General features: G+C 38.0%; 1 long non-coding RNA gene across 1 annotated transcript; it reads right to left on the bottom strand.

Annotated features, from left to right (window-relative positions):
- Positions 1 to 1,325: 1,325 nt before the first annotated feature.
- Positions 1,326 to 6,115, bottom strand: LOC130540510 (uncharacterized). Its single transcript, XR_008954492.1, has 4 exons — positions 6,039 to 6,115; positions 5,368 to 5,546; positions 3,078 to 3,189; positions 1,326 to 1,532 (listed from the first exon to the last, which is right to left on the bottom strand). It is a non-coding gene; the product is annotated as an uncharacterized LOC130540510 (long non-coding RNA).
- Between the last annotated feature and the right edge of the window lie 9,672 nt (positions 6,116 to 15,787).

Here is a 15,787-nt window from a genome sequence, read left to right as displayed (position 1 = left end):
CTTGATCCTTACACTTAACTTTGATTACAAGGTAATTACTATGCATTGGAATGTTCTTTAATTCATCCCCACCCAGATGTCAAAGCAAGAGGAACTCATATTTCCTTGTTTACTCTGAGAGACCCTGGGGAAAATGGTTTGAGGTGGGAGACTCCTTTAACAATTCCACAATTTTCTAAAACAACTCCTATTTACATATGTTTACAAAGTTGTAAATATTATATATTTATTATAATACACATTTAGGCTGGGCACAGTGGCTCTCGCCTGTAATCCCAGCACTTTGGGAGGCCAAGGCGGGTGGATCACCTGAAGTTGGGAGTTCAAGACCAGCCTGACCAACATGGAGAAACCCCGTCTCTACTAAAAATACAAACAAAAATTAGCTGGGCGTGGTGGTGCATGCCTGTAATCCCAGCTACTTGGGAGGCTGAGGCAGGAGAATCACTTGAACCCCGGAGGTGGAGGTTGCAGTGAGCCGAGATCGCACCATTGCACTCCAGCCTGGGCAACAAGAGTGAAACACCGTTTCAGAAAACAACAACAAAAAATTATAAAACTAAACTGTGAGTTCTGGAGATCTAGGGACAGGAGCACAGGAGGAACAGTAAGAAGTTGTCCAGTGGACCACATTCCTCTCAAAGAAATTGAAATCAACAAATCTATGAGAAGCAACTTCTTTGCAGCTCCCTGGGGCCATCAATTGGACTCTTGATGGTTCTTCCACTCAGTGTATCATCAATCCCCTGGAAATCTAACTCAGGTCAGGGTCTTTAGAAAATTGTAAGTAGCAACCCTTGCTCAAAAACCCCAAACTGAGAAATGCTGAAACTCAAAATACTGAAGCAGCCTTCTTCATGGATGGACTGGGACACTCCAAAAAGAAAATTCTCAGTACTCTGCTAGGATGTCCTTCTGCTAGTGGTTAAGTCCATTCAGTGTCCCTTAAATTAGGAAAGATATTTCACTACTTTGCAGGACCTTCACATCATGTTAAGGTGAAGAAAACCTATCACTCTTTGTTCCTGTATGTCAACTAGAATTATCATGAGTGATAGCAACAAGATCCTGCGCTCACATTTCTTCTTATAATTGTGTGTGTGTGTGTGTGTGTGTGTGTGTGTGTGTGTGTGTGTGTTGTCATGGAGGGAGGTAACAAAAACCAAAAAAGCCCACTTTCTCACCGTGTCCTCACTCTGCCAGTCCCTAGTTGTATGACTTCACTCTCTGGCCTATATTTCTAAAATTAATGAGTTACCATGAGCAGTGGTTCTCAAATATGGCTGATGACTAGAGATATTTAAGAATTGAGAGAATCACTGGTCCCTATTAAAATCTAAAAATTTACTTTCTTTTGTTTCTATGATTTCCTTCTTCTACCAGTAATGAAAAATACATTATATAAGACAATATTTATGGATAAGTAGCCATTGACCTTTCACAGTATTTTTTAGGAAAATATAAAATTGATGCTGTAGGAAAAAAATCTTCCTTTTGATTTTTTCCATCATCAATGCCAGTTATGTCACTTCCTTAAGTTAGAGAAAACAAGAAGTGAGTTAAGGCAGTTAATCACGTGTCCTCTTTAAGGTAATGAAATCACCCTTACTATTTAAAAATAATCAGCGCATGCTTTAGAGTAAGCTTTCCAGAGTTCAGGCAGTAAGAGAGCGAGAGAGGAAGAATCGAGCCTATTTTTCTTGACTCAGTTGGTTTGTCACTGTAAAACTTAGTTGACGAATGCTCACTGAGTACCCCTACACACTCAATAGCACACATATTATTCTTACCCAATACGTGGAGAGAAAACATACCCTTCCAACTATGATTTTTAAATTGTTATTTTCTTAAAATAACGCTTTTTCAGTCACCTTGAAAATATGTGCAAATGCAAATCTAAATCCCATATGCAGTAATGATTTGGTTGAAACAAATACTATTCCCTTGAGCTATGTTGGTTTGAGGGGGAAAAAAAATGACTCTTCTATTGGGAAGATTGCAATGGCTCTGCTCCTAAGGGGGAAAAAAGCCATACAGATAAGATGTTCTTATTTATAACATGTAACAAGATATGTTGCTAGACACAAGCATCTTTCTGATGACTTATCCTGCTGATCAGAGTACCAATGAGTTTATTTTCATAATTACAACAGATGGAAAACAATAAAATTATACTTTAGGCTAATGTGCTCTCACCCTTATTATCCTTTTTTTTTTTGGTATGTGTGTCTCCCCTGAAGCTATTTTATAACAATACAAAACTTGCAGAAATATGGCACCGCAAAAGCCTGACCAGATTTCCTAATTATCTGTCATGACTCAAGAGTGCAGTAAGAAATTAGCTCTCTGGGGAGAGAAAAAACTTGATGGAACTTAAAATAATAGAAAGAATCCTATGATGTCTCTCCTCAACAAGTTGAGAAAGAAATGAGAAAGAAATCTGTCCATTTTTAGTGGGTTTACTAACTTGCTTTCCTTTTTTTAAAAAAATTGTAGTTTTATGTCAGCTACAAAAAGTTGTGTTAATCAGATCCCTTAACACATGACATGCTGTCATGCAAAGATTTACTCTTGTTTAATTAATTAAATTTTATTTATTTCATCCTCAATTCTATTCCAGTCCTGTCTTCTCATCACAAGCTATTAATTCTGGAATAGAATGAATGAGATGTATGTACTTGGAATACATATGTATAATTATATATCATATATATTTAACACATCTACTTCCTTAATCTCCATATTTCCCACCCTCCCATGTACTTATGTGTGTTCATGTGAACAAATAATTCTGGCCAATGTGGTATAGACAGAAGTGATATACACCTGGACCAAGAAACTTTCCACGTGCTGTTTTTTTTCTCTCTCTCTCTTTCATCATCCTTTGGATGGATAACAACAGATAGTGTTGCTATAGAAACCACCCATTGAAAATGTCAAAACCTTCATCAGCCTGGGTTCCCTGAATGACTGTGTGGATCCATTCTCTCAACACATACCAATGACTATACTCTCACATGAATAAAGGGCTTTTCGTTTATTAACTCACTGAAATGTTAAAGTTTATCTGTACTTACCTCGCTGTTTATTTCACTATAAGGAATCATGAGGTTTACATGGTCTATGATGCTGACTTTGTCAACTAATTTTTGTCTATTGTAATTCAGTTAGAATGCCTGGAAAGCCAGTCTGTAAGAGAGACAACAGAAAGCCAACTGAAGTTTTCTCTTAATCTGGCTCATTGTCACAGTGTTGGAGGCTGGATTTTATGAGAACCTTAGGTGTTCTATTGATCATTCAACCATCAATTGCACAGAGCACTGAGTCTCCGTTAGCAACTTAAGGCAAACTGCTTTAACCAAAATAAATTGTATTAATATGGCAACATCATTTGCCTTGAATACTTTAACAGTCAGTAGGTAAGAACATTTGAAAAGAACCTATTCAAAAGATCAAGTGACACCTTGTTTCTTGAAAAAAAAAAAAGCAAAACAAAGACAAGCTCTTCGCCAAACTAAATTATAGAAACATATGTTAGGGAACGTGTCACTACCCTACATCTACTTATTGTGCAGGAGGACCCCAGATATTTAGATGGCTTTGGAATTCTCAGAAATATTGGACATGGTAATACTAGAGTTTTCCATGTGTTGGAGCTGATAGTGTATTTTCTATTTGTTTTTAATGGATTTTAATTTTTAGGATAGTTTAAGGGTTACAGAAATATTGAGGGTAAAGTACAAAGAATTTCCATAGACCCCATCTCCCCCATACCCTCACTTTTCCCTATTATTCCCATCTTGCATTAGTGTGGTATATCTGTTACAACTGAGGAAACTATATCGATATATTATTATTAACTAAAGTCCATGTTGGCATTGGGTTTTATTCTTTGTGTAGTAGTACAATTCCGTGGGTTTTGCCAAATGCAAAATATCCTGTATCCACCATTACAGCATCATACAGAACAGTGTCATTGCCCTAAAAATAGCCTGTGCCCCAGGTATTTCCCTCTTCTCCCCCATAACCCTGGCAAACACCAATCTTTTTACTATCTGTACAGCTTTGTCTTTTCCGGAATGTTATATACCTGGAATCGTACAGCATTTAGCCTTTCCACATTGGCTTCTTAAACTTAGTAACACACAATTAAGGTTCCTCTGTATCTTTTTGTGGTTTGATAGATCATTTCTTCTTATCTCTGAATAATATTCCATTGCATGGATGTACCAGAGTTTGTTTATCCATTCACCTATTCACCTATTGAAGGATATCTTGATTGCTTTCAAATTTTGGCAATTATGAATAAACCTGCTATAAACTTTTATGTGTAGGCATTTCTATGGACATAACATTTTCAATTCATTTGGGTAAATACCTAAGAGCACAATTGCTGGGTCGTATAGTAAAACTATGTTTGGCTTTGTAAGCAGCTGTCAGATTGTTTTTGACAGTGGCTTCACTATTTGGCTTTCCCACTAGATGTGAATGACAGTTCCTGTTACTCAACATCCTCACCCACATTTGATGTTGTCAGTGTTTTGATTTTTTTGCCATTCTAATAAGTGTAGTGGTATCTCACTGTGGTTTTAATTTGCAATCTCTAACGAATGTACAGTGTTGAGCACCTTTTCATATGTGTATTTAACATTTGTCTATCTTTGGTGAGTTGTCTGTTTAGATTCTTTGCCCATGTCTAATTGGGTTGTTCTCCTATTGCTCAGTTATAAGAGCTGGTTGTAGATTTTGGAAACAAAGTCCTTTATCAGATACATGTTATTCAAGTATTGTCTTTCTCTCCCAGCCTGTGGCTTATCTTTTCTTTCTCTTAACAGTGTCTTTCAGAAACAGATGTTTTTAATTTCAATAAAGTCCAACTTCATTTTCTCTTTCATGAAGCATGCTTTTGCTATTGAATCTAAAAAGTCATTTCCAAATCTGAGGTCCCCTAGATAGTCTCCTATGTTATCTTTTGGTACTTATTTTTAATCTAAAAATATTTTATAATCGTTATACCATTGGGGATAGTAGAGTCATAAGTTTATGATTTACGTCACTGATTTTATGTAATTTTGATTGGTGCACCACATTTTTGATATGTACAGTATTTCCCTACTCTGAGAAGTTGTGATATATTTGTTGGAAATGGGTACATGCTTTTTTATACTAGATTAAATCTGTCCATTTCTTCTGAGTCCTTCAGGGAATCTCCTGAGAGTAGGGCAGCACACTTTTATTCTTGGGAAGAGAGGAAAGCGTACGTGCTATGGAACCATGACGTTGGTCACTTTATACCTCCAAAGTCATGCCCATCGTCATATCTGATTTACTGAAAGCTTCCCGTTATAAGAGGGGAACATACTCTACCTGATTCAATGATTGGCAACTGCAGTGAATGAACTGCTGATGTCTTCCCCAAGGAAGAGCTCAAACATCATCAATTAGCAGAGATGGCGGAAGGAAAGATCCATCTTCTCTACGATACGTCTGAGAGAGGAAGGAGACGAAGCTACACCGTCCTCACCCTTGCTAGTTGTAATGTGCATCTTTGAAGAGAAGGAGGCAGATACTAGCAATGGAAAAACTATCCCTGGGAAGTCTATGTTTATCTTTGAAAATGTGGCTGTATAATAAAGCACAGTAAGCTTAGTTTTTTCAATGTAACACTCTAAAAAGCTACTCATTCATTTTGAAGTTGCTGTCATTGCTCAAGATATTCTTAGAACTATTGTTTGGAATTAGACTTTTTAAGGTGTTTACAAGAGGTACAAGAAAAATAATTCAACTTGTTTTTAAATCATGCCTCCAAATAACAACTATTGAAAGAATAAATTAATAAACTTAATTTTAAAACCTAAAATCAATAAGCTATTGACTTTTTCAGCAGTAAAATAAAATAAAAAATCAAGGTATAATTATATGATAGAGTTAATGATTAGAAAATTAAGATACTGCAAAGATCTACAAGAAACTACATGTTTTTTGAACGCTTATTTTCCATTAAATGGAGTAATAATGCAGTTTTCTTCCTTGTTTACCATATCTCATACTGTTTTCCCTTATTTTTTGTTTCCTTTTCCACCCAGACTGACACTTTTTCACCTCACCAGTAACTACAGTATTGGCTAAAGTTCCAGAACCTTATTCCTCCCTTAAATAATTACAAAGAATCTAACATTCTGTGAGGTTACTTACTCCCATTACAACACTAAACTACTCTCCAAATGGAGTCAGTGCTATTATAACTCATTTCCTTGAAGTCTATTTCGCTTTTACTTTTTCAGCCAACTCACTCTCCCTCCCTAATTTGGATTATAAACTCAGGGGAAGGGACTGTGTCTTACCCTATATCAACTAGGTGTTCAATGAATATTATTATTATTATTAAAATTCATAATGATGCCAGGCTTGGCCTAATCAATTTTCATTCAGCTTAATCTCTTTCAATTAAGTTTAATTTAGGAGGTGCTGCCCTGATATTTTTCTTTTACCTAGATTTCTAATTTACTTCTGCAATAGGCTCCTCCTTTCATCTTTTTTTTCTTGCCTCATAAATTTCTTCTACAGGCAAGATGTTTTCTTTATGCCATTGCTAAGGTGCATTTTATCTGACAGATGCTTTTAAAAGAGACTGCTTTCCTCGCCTATTCTAAAGCATTATGCACAGCTTTTTGTATTAAAGCTAATTTTTCTCCCAGTGAATTGAAAAAAGCTGACTGAAACAAACTCACCTCTAGGCAGTTACGGTTCATATTAGCAAGTGGGAAGGGTATCTGATGAGCAGTTTCTGTGCTTTGGAGAAAGTGCTCCTGTAGCTGTGTGGAAGATGGATTAAGCTGTGCAAGAGTAGAGACAACAAGATCTGTTTGGAGGCTACTGAAATTATCCATGTTAGTGTAGCAAGAGATTGTCCAAAGCTCTGACAGTAATGATAGAGAGCTTTCAGTATATACTTTGAGAAAGGTGACCAAAGAGAACTTGCTGATGACAGGGAGATGTGAAAAGCCGATCTGAGCAGCGGGTGATACAGGAGGAGAAGCAGGGGCAATGGCGTGTGTTCTGGGTACCACTAGTTTAATAAATAAAGACTTGGAAGTGTCCGGGCCTGGTGGCTCATGCCTGTAATCCCAGCACTTTGGGAGTCCAAGGTGAGAGGATCACTTGAGGCCAGGAGTTCAAGACCAGCCTGGCCAACATGGCAAAACCTTGTCTCTACTAAAAATACAAAAATTAGCTGGGCGTGATGGCCTATGCCTATAATCCCAGCTACTGGGGAGGCTGAGACAGGGGAATCGCTTGAAGCCAGAAGGCGGAGGTGGCAGTGATCCACGATCACATCTCTGACCTCTAGCCTGGGCAGCAGAGTGAGACCCTATTTCAAAGACTTGGAAGAGTTGAGGATCACCTTTCCTTAGGAAGGAATAGTACCCTCTAAAGGGAATGGCTGGGTAAAATACTGAAGATGGCTGAGGCTGGAAGTATAGAAAATGCCAATATTTATGGAGATAAATAAAGAAATACAAATTCAACGAGTATACCGAGTAGCAGTGAACAGAAAAATAGGACAATGAGGAAAACATCTGGTTATGTAAGCCATCTGGTATTTTATCATCAGAGGCTCTGGAAAGGGAGAATTGCACATGATTCTGAGCCTCTAGGGTGTGCTCTCTGTCAAGAGAGGGAATTCACTTAAAAGGCACTATTAACAGGGCTGATATGTGGCTAGGGGGCTGTAGCTAGCAAGCAGGCTCTGGTACCTCTCTACAGTAGTTTGAGGTTAGCATCCGTTCTGATATGTCAGCCTGTGCAGTGTTACATATTTATAATATCGCTGGACTGTAACAGTAGCTATCGCTTTTTCCTTGCAACTGTACTTCCCATCTAACTTGTTGCTCTAAGAAGATAGTTTCCTGCCTCTTGTTCTTATATAAGACCATCTCTAAAATGTTTTGTGACGGTGGCATGATGCAGCTGAATGAGGAATCATACACACACTTGGAGCTCAGTCCTAAGTATGACACTCATTAGCTTTTTGAACTTGGGTAAGTTATCAAAACTTTCTGAATTTCAATTATTTGCATAAAAACGGGGAAAAAAAACAAGAAAAATCCAAAAAGTTTTAGATATTAAATGAGATGCCACATATGATACTACTTATCATATAACCAATAAGATAGAGGCGCTGAGTAAATGTTGATTTTTCTTTTGCTCTGGCAAGTCAGTTCTATCTCTCCTTTCCAGGAAGTTTTTGTACCCTGGTATTCCTGAAATCCTAAAATTAGGTCCTCTTTACTGCTAGTCCCTCTTAGGATGATGATCAATGCCACCTTTTCAGAGAAGTCTTTGAAAGAATCAACTCTTCAAAGAGGAACACAGAGTTAACACCTATATGAAAAGATGGCACTATTCATCATTCTTTTACTCATTCTTATAAACTTTTTTGCCTATATTTTCTTAAGCAATCTGAGTAACATTGTGTCTTTCATTGTTCACTCCTTCATCCATTTCAGCTGTTATCTTTTTACTCTTTAGCCAAATATACGGTGATGGCTCAACTGATGAAGTGTTGAAATAAACATCTGCTCACACACATCCTGTTGGAATGCAGACTAGAGCCTTAAGCATTTTTAGCTGACAAGTTATCTGTACATATGCAGCACTTTACACTTACCAAGAAGAATTCTATGTGCTAAACACATGCAAAAACGTAATTGCCAGCCCCATAAAAGTAAAAGATTTTCCTTTACCTTCTGTAATTTCCATGATGGTTATAAAGGTTTTCAGTCTTCATGTGAGTGGTCAAAATAAAGTCACTTTGATTTATTTTGAATCAAACAAACAACAAAAGTTCATGATTTCCAGAGCGAGGCATTTTCAATTAGAGATGAAGTGGATGAGAGATTTCACAAGAAAAAGTTTTGAAATATGAAACCCAACTAGGCTTTTCTTCAAAAGAGATAACATGAAGCAGAATACAGTAGTGAACCGGGCACTTAGGCTTGTATCTGGAGTCCTGGAGTTTCACACCTGACTCATCGGTAAAAAAGCATGAATTAATGCACTTTATTCCACTATCAGTGTCTTTAAAATGAGAATATTGGACAGAAGAGCTCAGAAAAGAGGCAACCTACAAACACATGGAATATAAAAGGTCATCAACAAATGCTAGCTGCCTTCCCCTAATTCTAATCTTAACATGCCATGATCGTAGTGCTGTTATTCACATATGGACATTCTGTTTTGCTCGACTCTACCACAATGTGTTTGAAGTAACAACTCCATAGTAAATATAACAATTAACTCAATCACTCTCATTCCTTACCTAAAGTCTTTCATAGTAAATGTGAAAGCCATGTTTTGGCAGTAAGAAAATAAATTATATGAAGCCAGGCCGTAATATGAGAAAGCTTTATATATATTGCATGGTCAGAATTAACACTGTAGATAGTCTAGTCAATAGTTTCCATAATAGTGCAACCATTAAACACTTCAGCTCAACTAATTATGCTAAACTAGAAAGCAAATGTGTGCAAAAACATGCTTATACATTCTTTTACATTTACATTATGAGGACATATAATATATGGGCTTTTGACCAAGACATACTCTGAACATGGCTGGCATGGGGTTCTGTGTATCACATAAACATCTATTGCATTAAAATGATTGATGTGAGTTGAAATCACAGAACCAGGTCCTAGCCCAACAGGCAATAGAAGGCTTGGGTTGATTAGCCTATTTCACATTTAAAGTTCAAAGAGAGATTGTGGGTGACCCAATCAAGGTTGATTGGTGGAGAAACCTGCAAGGCAGTCAACTCAGAAAAAAAAGAGAGAAAATTTAATAACAACTGAAAAGTAAAATCAAAGGTAATGACTTGACCTGTGCTTACAGAGGCTGGGAGACTCAGAAATGATGTTTTTCACTTCATCCATAACACACACTGCTCTTCTCTGGTCCTGAAAATAGCATGTGACCTATGAAGCATCCTATTAGCTGTTTCAGAAAAGCACATTTTCTTCTGAAAAGAAATCGGTTTAAGAATCAAGGAAGCAAGTACACACACAAAGCCAAACACACTGGGTTCGGCACTCATTCAAAATGTCATGTCATTCGAATACGTCTCTGGTTTTTAATGGTGCTTCACTTGGGTCTAATCACATTCAAACCCTGCTGGGTTGCATGCTATTATATGCTCTAGAAATGTATAGCTGAGACATAACGAAAATAAAAAGCTCATACAAGCCAGTAGCTGAAGCACAGGAAGAAGACGCCTTTGGGATTCCATATCGTTTGGTGCAACTGGCTTACAAGGTCATCTATGACTTGTTGCCCACCTGTGTCTCCGTTCCCTCATTGTGAAAATAAAAGTGATCATTAGAAATGATTTATGACCTAGACTTGTCATATTTATTTTCTTTAAATTACATTTAGGAGGCTGCTTTAGCAGACAGAAAAACAGCTTTGATTGTCTCCTTTTCTTTCCTATTACAACATGAAAGACACTGGGAAGATATTTCCAAACATCTATTTCTACCAAAATGGGAGCAGTGTTATTTCTACATTTTCCAGGAATATCATGGTTATGAAAAGTTTCAAGTGAAAGGATAATATAAAACTTTCTTCCCAAATATTTCAACTGGTGAATTTTCTTGCTCTGATCATTTTAGCTTTGTAAAAGGTTATATTAAATTGCATGTGCACATCAAACAGTATTATGTATCTTTAGGCAAGTACATAGGAATAACTGGTCCTTTGATTATTTTCCCCCTGAAGTTTGAACATTTGCTCATGAAGGCTTTGCTATTTTTTTTTTTTTATTGTTGACATTCAAATGGAATTGAAACAAGAGTTTTCTGGTCAGAAGAAGAAAAAAGATAAAATTGATAGAAGCCAAATAAACTTGTGATCGTTTTTGACAATTTCCCAACGTGGTTTCTTCTTCATACCAGCTGCCAGAGTGATGTAATCAGAAACGAAATGCATTTTATGATAAATGCCTTGGGGTAAATGTAGCTCACAAAAGATATTACAGTTTTCCTCTCTTTAGCTTCCTCAAAAATACATCTTTATCTTGAATTGCCTTAACATTAGCTGTTTATCCAAAGACAAAAGGAAACACATACACATATATACACAGGTATACTCATCAAGTTTGGCTCATAGAGCCAAGAGATGACCATATTGCGTTTTATTTTCCTAATCCCAGGACAACTAAACATTAACATGTTTTGCCCAGAGTAACTGAATATGACAAGAAATATGAAAGAACATATTGTAGGTGCAGACAGCTCTTCCCAAAGTAAATTTAAATGGCATAGGTTTAAAAAACACTCCTGTAGGAGGCTTCATTCCATTTGCAGAACTCAATCTGTGCCACTGACAAAATAATCAGACACCAGGGAAAGAAGCGTGATCCATTAAGTGAGCCGGGGTTTGAAGTTCAGAGGCGTTTGGTGGAACATGTGGACGGGCTAATAAGACGCTGTGGATCCATGGGAAGAGGATGGGCACGAGAAGATCCTGTAAGACCTGCTAAAAGCCCCAACAGGGGAACAGGACGTCAGCAGATGCGAGGGCCACTGTGGCCACAGCAGTGCTGTTGGAGTGTTACCGTGGTTTGGCATGGGCCATGCTGACTCACAACAGGCATAGTATACGTACATTACCTCTGGCCTTGATCACAGAGTGGGAAGCCCACTAAGGGGAACCAATACTCCTCAATCAGATCAACAGTCACTGAAAAATAGCCTTCTAATATCATAAGAAACAACACTTTAAAATAATAAAGTGATCTGATGTATGTAGTAGCAGGAATACTTAACCATCTCCTTGCAGCCAAGTCCTCCTTTTCCCAGGTTAGGTTCAGGTGGGAAACCAGGGAGACTGATCTGCTACTCATAAAACTATATGAACAAACTCTTAATGCCTAGATATAAGAGTGTTAGGACGTCTGCCCAGGGACCAGTCTAGAAGATTACAAGAGGTGCTCAGACTGCACTTTGACAGCTAGTCTTTCAGTGCTGCATTAAAACAATTTATTTTTTCAATACCAAGGAACACTGTAAGCCATGAAGCAATCATAAGCCTCTTGCTAAATGATCTCTAACCTTTACTCAGCCCAGCCCTGTTGTCCAGAGCTCTCGTGTCCCAGGGGCTCCTGAGTGGCTCATCTCCCTCTCACCTATGCCTGCTGTTCATTTCTTGCCCTAGAGAAAACACAAATCTCATTTAATTCACACCATTGTGGTATGAGCAGTGTGAGTGCTGAAGATTGAAGGAGGTTCCTCCCATCAGAAGTTCTCAATTTGCTGTGCACTGGACCCCCCAGGAGAGCTTGTTAAACTCAGATTGCTGGGCCTTGCCCAGAGTCTCCGAGTCTGTATCTCTAGGATGGGGCCAGGGATCAAGCATTTCTTTCTTTCTTTTTTTGTTTGTTTGAGACAGGGTCTCACTCTGTCACCCCGGCTGGAGTACAGTGGTGTAATCATTACTCACTGTAGCCTCAACCACCTAGACTCAAGCAATCCTCTTGCCTCAGCCTCCTGAGTAGCTGGTACTATAGGTGCAAGCCACCATGCCTGGCTAATTAAAAAAAAAATGTAGAGATGGGGTCTCACTATGTTGTCAAGCTTGGTCTCAAACTCCTGAGTTTAAGCAATCCTCCCACCTTGGCCTCCCAAAATGCTGGGATTACAGGCATGAGCCACCCTATCCAGCTGGAACAAGCGTTTCTAACAACTCCTGTCTTAAATGATCATTACTCATGTTATAATTGTTTTCCACACTACCCTCTTCATTATGTGAAGAGAACATTTCTAGAGCTGAGAAGATTGTGGAAAATACCTGGTTCAAATACCTCCTTTTAGAGAAAAATGAGTCCCAGAGAGGTGAAAGAGTATGACAACGCTATATCTCAGGTTGCCAGATTTTCAGTTCAAAAGTTCTCTCATGATGTATCCTCCATCCTACCTTATAGCTGGCTACTTCCAGTAGCTTTTGATGAGCTTTACCTCTGCAAAGCTCAACCTAATTTATATTGGCTACTCAAAAACATTATGCGAACCTTTCAAAAAAATATGACTTCCCCACGTTCAGCCCTAAATTAATAATCAAACTCAAGTTTACCATAATTATCAATATTTAATGGTAATTTTTTCATTTTTATATGAATGGCATTAATCTTAGATATTTAGTAGAGACCAAAACTTTAGAAATTTTTGAGTTTTTTGAAATAAGCTTTGTCTTCTTAAAAAATATTTTGTCAATAGCTTGTTTGTTCAATTTTGCTGAGAAAGAAAGCTAATACCTTTCGAATAAATGTGAGACAACACATTTCTTTCTACTAGTGTTGAATTTCAAAGTATTTTTGTGACATCTCTCAGCATTCTGTGTGTGTGTGAGATTGTGTGTGCATACGTGTTGTAAGGAAATTGGGTGATGCAAGAATGCTCTGTTTTGTAGCTTCATTTTCCTTTTGTATTGGACTCTTCTTGACAAATATCACTGTAAAACTATTCCCACTTTTCCAAGACAGAGCTCGTTCTTTGGTTGTATTTATAAATAAGGTTTAAGCTGTGCTTATGCTATAGCGAAGAATGGATCACCATAAAATACAAATTCATACTGTGTGGGAAAAAGTCTCATGCCTTGTGACTTACTTGGAAACTATTTTGTAGATATGGACAACTTGCCACATGGCTTCTTCCAGACTCCTGAGGAGGATTTTCGTGTCTTGGCTTTTGGGAAGATGTGGATTTTGAAGGGAAAAACTAGAAACCAAGACTTTTCCTTTGGTTTTGTTGTTTTCGTTTTTGCTATTCTCACTGCCAAATCCCTTAAAAATGGAACTTTTCCCATTTTAAGAGGCGTGAGATAGTCTGCAAGTATCTTGCTGTCAAGGCCAATGCCTGGTACAGAGTAGTTAGAATGGGGGAACCAGGCATGATGGTCACACCTGTGGTCCCAACTACATGGGAGGTTGAGGGGAGGATTGCTTGAGCCCACGAGTTTGAGACTGCAGTGAGCGGTGATTGCACCATTGCACTACAGCCTGGGTGACAGAGCAAGCCCTTGAATTTAAAAAAAAAAAAAAAAAAAAAGAGGGAGCAACAGAAATTCTTCGGAAATGTTGCTGCTTCCAGAACGTTGATAGGTGTTTCCTCAAGTATCTTTACTTCCATAGGAGGTGTCAATTATTTTCAGCCCATCTAAACTACTGGCATCCTTAGTTACCTGGCAAATGTGAACAATATTCCTTTGAGGTTATCCACAGTCACAGTGATTCAGATGCTGATTCCTAAAGCTACCTAATAAAAATGAAAAAAAAAAAGCATGAGGATTTCAAATAGTTTTGTATGTTATGGATTTTTAAATTTGAGCTTCTAAGAGACAAGGGGCTATGAATACACTTCTTCTTGTTGACAGCGGAACCTTAGGGACTCCCAGTATGCAATTCAGTGTGAATCACCTTGAACACCAAAGCCAACAAGTCTGTTGTATTTCACATATCTGAAACTGTCTGTGGGAATGCAGCATTGGCATAATAAAAAGAAACTTGAGATATCATCTGGTTATAGACACTTTGCTTATGGAAATAAATATTTAAGTAATCTGCAACAAATGTTGTCTATTTTCTTTTTGGGAAATTACAAGAGTAATTGGTTCTGAGTTAGCTTTTGTTTTGCTTTGTGTGTGTGCTTTTTGTTTGTTTGTTTGTTTGTTTGTTTGTTTGTTTTAGAGACAGGGTCTCACTCTGTCACCCAGGCTGGAGTGCATTGGGGCAATCGTAGTTCACTGAAGCCTTGGACACCTGGGCTCAAGCAATCCTCCCACCTTAGCTTCCCAAGTAGCTGGGACTACAGGAGTGTGCCACCATGCCCAGGTAGTTTTTTTTTTTTTTTGGTTTTTTTGTTTTTGTTTTTGTTTTTTCATTTTTTGTAGAGGCAGTCTCACTTTGTTGCCAGGCTGATCTCAAATTCCTAGCCTCAAGCAAGTCTCCTGGCTGAGCCTCCCACAGTGCTGGGATTACAGGTGTGAGCCACTGCACTCAGCCAGTTCTTTTTTATTTGTCAAAAAAATGAACATATATAGAGGCATAATGGGCACTGGCTACAGGAATCTTAAGATTGAGCAGGAGAAACAGCCATGTCACTATTTGTTTAAAGGTTAGGTAATAATTAAATACATGTTACAATTTAGATAAAATCAAAATGCTATGGAAGAGTAGAGGTGGTAGGGATTAAATTTACCCAGGGCCATTGAAGAAAAGCATCTAGCAGAGGGTTGCATTTGAGCTGAACCTTTAGGATGAAGCCAGCTTTGGTAGGTAAAGAGAGCTATGAGAAAGTTACGAAGAGTTAAGGTTTGTCTGGGAAGATGATGAATGTAACCAGAGTGAACAACAAATTAACCAGGGTGAAGAAGTGACACTAAACATATTGCAAAGTCCAGTTTGAGCAAGACTTTAAATGTCATGTTAATGAATTTGAAATTTATTCTTCAACCAAATGCAATATATTGAAGGTTTGAGCAGAGAGACACCACCATTTACTATACTTTGGGGAAATTAGGTTAGCGGTAATTTCCTCTCTGAATCCATTGTTTCTTACTACTTACTCTCACCCTACTCCACATCCATGGCCTCCCTGCTGTTCCATGAACACACCAAGCATGTTTCTATCTCAGGGCCTTTGAATTTGTTATTCCTCATTCCTAGAAAGTGTGTTCCCAGGTATCCACATGACTTCCTCCTTATTCCTTCACTTGTTTCATTTCACTGTACGAA

This window comes from Pan paniscus, chromosome 8 (assembly GCF_029289425.2).
Source record: "Pan paniscus chromosome 8, NHGRI_mPanPan1-v2.0_pri, whole genome shotgun sequence".
NCBI classification, from domain to species: Eukaryota; Metazoa; Chordata; class Mammalia; order Primates; family Hominidae; genus Pan; species Pan paniscus.
Note: the sequence above shows the minus strand (reverse complement) of the source record. Positions and strands in the feature narration are given on the sequence as shown.